This window comes from Rhipicephalus microplus, chromosome 7, assembly GCF_043290135.1.
Source record: "Rhipicephalus microplus isolate Deutch F79 chromosome 7, USDA_Rmic, whole genome shotgun sequence".
Taxonomy (NCBI): domain Eukaryota; kingdom Metazoa; phylum Arthropoda; class Arachnida; order Ixodida; family Ixodidae; genus Rhipicephalus; species Rhipicephalus microplus.
In genome coordinates, this window is record NC_134706.1 from 79377582 (window position 1) to 79383581 (window position 6000).

Below are 6000 nucleotides of genomic sequence, written 5' to 3' on the forward strand. Positions count from 1 at the left end.
TAGGACATGTCCAGCACAGATATCAGCTGCGTGATTTTTATTTCGAGTACCTCGTTTGCTCTGCTAAGCATGACTACGTTCTCTTTGAGTAGCTCTATCTCCTCATTCCTCTTGTTGGCTTTATTGTCCCCGCTGTTACCTCCACCGCTCGGCTCTAGGCTCTGCTGCCGTGAGGGTTTCCTCTTCCTGATTCTTCCTTTGATGACGTCCGTCCAGCCTACGCGCTCTCTTGACTTGGATCTGCGCGCTGGCGACTCGCGCTCCTTCTTTTACTTGAGCTTCGGTCCCTGCTGTCATGAAACGCGACGGGCTCTGCTCGGTCGCAGCTGCTGCCGCTCTCTCCGCTGTCTTCCCCAGTTTCGGGAACTCGTTCGGGTCCGCCAGCTGCCGTCTTGCACGCTGCTCTTCCATTTGCCTTTCCCTCTGCTACCTGGTGACCACATTAGACACTTTGTACAGATGCTTGCAGTCACGATCTCCTGTTGGGTGTGGCCCCCCACATATCATGCATTTGGCTTTGCAGTCGTGACCCTCGGCTGGGCTATTGACGCCACAGTCGAAGCACACTTCAGCACTGGGTTTGGGGCATACGTTCGTCCTATGTCTAACCCTACCACACTGCCTGCACACGTCCACGTGCTTGTGGTATAGGCTGCACCGGAGGAGCACCGTTTCGTAGCACACATAATTGGGCACCTTCAACCCCTCAAAGGCCACGATTACCGTTATCGTCTTGCCAATACGTTGCACTCCACGCACCAATGGGTGGCGCGGGTGGACGATGTTGCGGTGGATTTCTGCCGGCGTGTCCTCCACCGGAACTTCTTGTATTATTCCCTTCACCATGTCATCTGGCATAGTTTGATATGCTCTTACCTCGTGCACTTGAACTCCAACGCGGACGGACTGAAGTTTGGTGTAAACCCGGGATCATCCATCGTCCAGGGTGCTCACCACCACGATGTTCTGGTATACATTTGGGAAGAACGTGTCTTCTTTGTCGTCTTCCTTTGATATCTCTGCTGCCTCTCGAATGGCCGTTGCCACGGTCGTCTGCAGCTTGGCAATGTTTAGGCCTCCCGAGGCCTGACAACGATCTTGATGTCTTCGCGTGGTAGTACATTCGGCATTTTAGACACATTTGTCGTAGAGGCGATGACTTTTTTGGCGTGTTTGTCTCTAACTCGAGGCCGAGATTGCCGCTCGGGTGTCGGTGGTCGCGTAGCCTCCTTGCCTTGAGTCTTGGCTTTTCGGACCACGTGCGTCCAGCCGGAGCCCTCTTGAAATTCCCCCGTTCTAATTTATTCTCCCTTTGCTTCGAATTACAACTGTCTGCCGTTAATTACGGTTCCAGAAGCCGCAAAATCCTCCACCGGACACGCCGTCTTCCTCCTAGAAGAGGCTACAATTGCCGAACACGTCGAAGTTAGGCCTATAGTGGTTAGGCCGAGCGGTGCCTCGATTCCGCTTCTCCCGGTTTAGCGTAGCGGAGCCCCCCCCCCCCCCTCCCTTCGAGAGAAAATTTGCTCGTAAACGCTGAAGAATTCATACCTTTTGATTGAAAACGGTACCTGTCGATTACCCGCACCTTCATACACATGATAGTGTCAAAATTATTGCGGTAACTGCTGATTACGCCGCGTTAATTGCGAAAAAGCCAAAGCCAATGTGTGGCACGTCCGCTCCCATCGACGACCACAGCACTCTCCCGGTAATGCGAATTGCTTTTCTTGATTGCGATCAAGTTTATGACTGCTGCTACATGGCCCAAGATAATCTGGCTCGAACTTGGGTGCGTTGAATTGCACCAGGTGACGCTTGCGTGCCGTAAAACGTGTCATTGACCATAGTCGGGGTTCAGTACAAATGAATAATGCCATGCCCTTCGTGTGGGTCATAATGAATCGAAATCGTGGTTTTTCATTATGATGATGTGGATTATGGCGCGTGGCCATGACACCACGAGGAGGCATTTGGTGAAGATAACTGTGTCGCCACAAGGAAAGTGGTGATGATGTTTGTGGCGGAGACGAGCACGGACCGTGAAGAAGAAGAAAGGCTCTAGAAAATGAAAGAATGAGCGACATGAGAGTGGGAAGACGTCTGAAACAGCCATTAGCGCTGTTCGAGTGCTCGGTTGTCAGCTTCCGGGATCAGGTACCATGGGAACCGGGCCCGATGTGCCAATAGTGGTTCCTCGATGCACCAGTGACCTGCTGCCTAAGCGGCCTGATGCGAGTGTTTCTGACGGACCGGGACCGATGTGCAGCAGCCAATAGGAAGGCGCCGGCTGGCGGAGGGTTTTTTTTCTGCCGTAGACGGCCCCGAGGAGGCTCGCCGAGAAGGATAGTGCACGTTGGCCAAAGAACGGTAGTCAGTCTAAGAGCGGAATCGACAGTTTATTTATTTTCCGGTACCTTACATGGCACCGGTGGGGCATTGTGTAACGAGGGGAAAGCAAACACAGTTCATAATAGGCATAAACATCGATTAATACCCAAGATGCAACGCATTTTGAGACAAAGAAACTTAAATAAATTTCAAAAGCGAGGTATTCATTGCACAAAATATGATAAAAAGCAATTCATTAAACATCAACAGTGTAGCAGTAGGCAAAGCGAACAAAACAGTGTTTCCCGCAAATAAACATACACATAGAAACTAAAAATAAAATGTCCCCGCTTTAATCCAAAGATTTTCTGCGCATGAATATAAAATTTCCGCTCATGAACAACACCGATGTTTCGCTCACAAACAATGATGCCAGCACCACAGTTATTGCTGCGAAACTAGCTCTTAAAGGCTTTCGCGTAACAATTCAAACTCATAACCATCACCTCTACTTCCCACTTTTTACTATTTTTGTCGGTGTCGTTAAAGCCAGCTGATTAGCGCACCAAACATACAGACACGAGCGCTCCTAGCAAAGTTGCGAGAGCACGAATGAAGCGACTCGAGGAAGCTAGAAATGAACAAGCAGCTCTCTGTCTTTCTCTCTCTCGCTCTCTTCGTAACTTACGGTGCGCAGAATGTGCGTGACAAGCAAAGCACGCGGAAAGGTATTGTGGACACTTGAAACTAATGTCAGATGAAATAAATTACTTGGCCCGAAACAGCCACGTAATTTTTATCACCTTTTTTATGACAACTTCGCAGTGCAAACAAACATGATACGGAAAAGGTGGGACACAGGCAAGCACAGTGGTGACAGTAAACCAACTATACCAACTATAGCCCACCTATGAACGTTTTTGCAATTCACCTTTACCACTACTGAAACACTTCTTTCTGTTTTAGGCTGGAGGCGCAGAGACATAAACTACACGTAACCCAAGCTAAACAACTAGGGCCGCAGCCCAGTGACTCGAAGCACTGTGTCGCACCCTGGTAGGCGGTGGGTTCGAGCCTTGGTGGCAATTGCCAGCATCTGGAAGACGCATGCCGAGCACATCACCCCGGTTTTCACCAGAGTGAGAACCCACTAGCCGGTGGGATGTCGTCACACTTGCTTGGCGGCCACGGTAGTCGAAACCAAAGTGTGGTGTCGTGAGCCAGACAGGGTTCCCGAGATGGGAGCTTTGGATGGCCGCAGTCTACCTCAGCTTATAGACCAGGAAGTTTCGGGCAGGGCTCCTATTCCATTGCAAACATTTCCTAATTGCAAAACATTTTTTGATGAGCAAAATACTCTTCGAGGGTGTCTATTTATTATCTAAGCGCTCATGTCTTCCTTCTCTCGCGGCCTCATTTGAAATAATATATGCCGATATTTTCTTGCATTCATGACGAGCACGAATGATAGGCGTTATGTGCATAAAATTAAATATGCACAAAGGTGGTGCTCTATCTGGCAACGTTGGGCAATGCAATGCGAAATAGGCAGCTGCTCGTTGGCCTCTTCGTATGACATTGATTTCTACAATGCGTGATCTATGCAGATAATTTTTTCTGCAGTCACTGTTTTCTTTTTGTTCATCGCCCGAAAAAAAATTGTGCCTATGCGCCAGTGGTGCAAAGACTAAAAAAAAAAAAACGGAGAAGTTTGTGGCATTGCCCTCCTACTTTCTCCTCATCGTAGTTATTGCATCCCACGCCAGAAAATTGGGGCACGTCTTCGGTGAGTGAAGGAGATGTTGAAGCAGAGGACGGAGAAGAACAGGACGATGGGATCCAGTGTCGCTTCCTAATAGTGGTAGTTTTCACACAATGCAACGTGGCATAACGAAACGGTCAATATATCCGCCGTAAAAATCAGCGTAAAGTAAGGAGAGCCCCTTGGATTCTAGTCACTCAATGCGAAGCATGAAGAAAATGCAGTGTTTGCAATGAAATGGGCCCGAATCGCGCTCTGCAAGCTTTGTAGCAAGGCTGTGGCCGTCGAGAGCTCCCAGTCAGGCACGCTTGCTCGATGCTCAGACAACGAACTGAGACATGAGCCCACCGAGTTAATCAAGGTAGTGTGACACTTTCGAACCGGCAAGCGCGGTTGTAACTCCGGTGAGAACCCGGAGGATGAGGTTGGTACGTTTATTAAAGATGCTGGGAACTCTCTAGAGTCCAATGCCTATCAGAATGGTTGGTTTGAGTTGCGGTGACAGTTTCCAGTCCAGGTTCAAGTCTCGACCCCGGTTGATCCAACACATTTCCTGGAGACACTGGGCCACAAGCCTAGTTGATTGGCTGGGTGTGTGAAAAGGACACATAATGAATGTGTTAAGTCTGATTGTTAACATAAAATATTTAAAATTATCGGCAAAGTGTAAACCGAAACTGGAGAAGAGCGGAGGGCAGGTGGCGCGAAGTCGGCAAGAAAACTGCGAAAGAAAAAACGATCTACAATGGAACATGAGGAAAAAGGCTGGTCACGTGTAGCCAGAAAGGTGAATAAAAACTGCAAGTAAAAAAGTATTTAAAAAAGTGTTCCCCAGGTGAGGCTCGAACTCACAACCCCGGCATAGCTCACGAGAACTGTCTTATAAGTACCGTGCGCTAACCAATTGCGCCACTGGGGAAGACAACGATGCAGACCTGCATACGACTGCGCATTCATGCCGCTAATATGTACCTTTATTGTGCGGTCAGTTACGCCTTACAGTTCCTTTTTATTATTTTAGCCTGCACTATGCGATGTTTATGATTAAGTTCCACGTTTGTGTGTTGTGCGCGTGAACCATTCCCACTGTGGCAGCCGCGAACGCTTCGGTAGAAACGAACATAAATATATAATATCAGAATGGAGCGAATACCTTAAGCAGGTAAAGCTTATGCTACTCAAACAAACTATCTGGTCACTTGAAGTGTATAGCCTTTACAGTAAAATTAAAAAACTGGCCCTACATTTCGGTTCCTTCTTTAGGGGGTGAGTGTGCGGCCAGCTCTGAAGCCAGAGATTTCTCTTAGTGGATCTACTTCACCGTCATTCTTCACCGGCTGTTCTTGCTCCAGCATATTTTTTTTCTGGTGGTTCCGCAGACCCTGTACACATATTTGGTAGGGTTACAGTTGATTGTTTGATGCTTTCAGGTGTTATTGGCGTTATTCTTACCCAACAAGACAGATCTCTGTCAGACACGTTTTAGTTCAAGGTAAATTTGTCTTTTTGTGTTTATTCGTTGAGTCACCTGTTAATTACGAGACCGTCAATTGCTACATTTCGTCCAACGTTTCTATCATAGGGACCGAAACAACTCCGGGTTTTCCTTGACCTGACATTACGACGTTTTGGGTGCGAGAATTTCACAGTGTCATCGTCACTTGCATTTTCTTTTTTCGCGCTTTTTTCGCTTATATGTCCTTCTAGCGGCAAGCAGTTTAACTTTCATAGAGTGAAATAACAATTATTGAAGATGAGAAAAATCGTTTTTCTGTCTAGTCTCCATTTAGGGCGGTGCACAGGGCAAATTTTGAACACAGATGGGACACATAGAAGAAATGTCAGCACGGCCGTTTAAATATACTAACCCGACATGACAATTACGGGACAATTATAAGTACCCTGTA

At 47.8% G+C, this 6000-nt stretch overlaps 1 non-coding gene across 1 annotated transcript; it reads right to left on the reverse strand.

The window, feature by feature from the left end:
* Positions 1-4920: 4920 nt before the first annotated feature.
* Positions 4921-5012, reverse strand: TRNAI-UAU (transfer RNA isoleucine (anticodon UAU)). The gene is given in 2 exon segments: positions 4921-4956; positions 4975-5012. It is a non-coding gene; the product is annotated as a tRNA-Ile (tRNA).
* Positions 5013-6000: the final 988 nt, after the last annotated feature.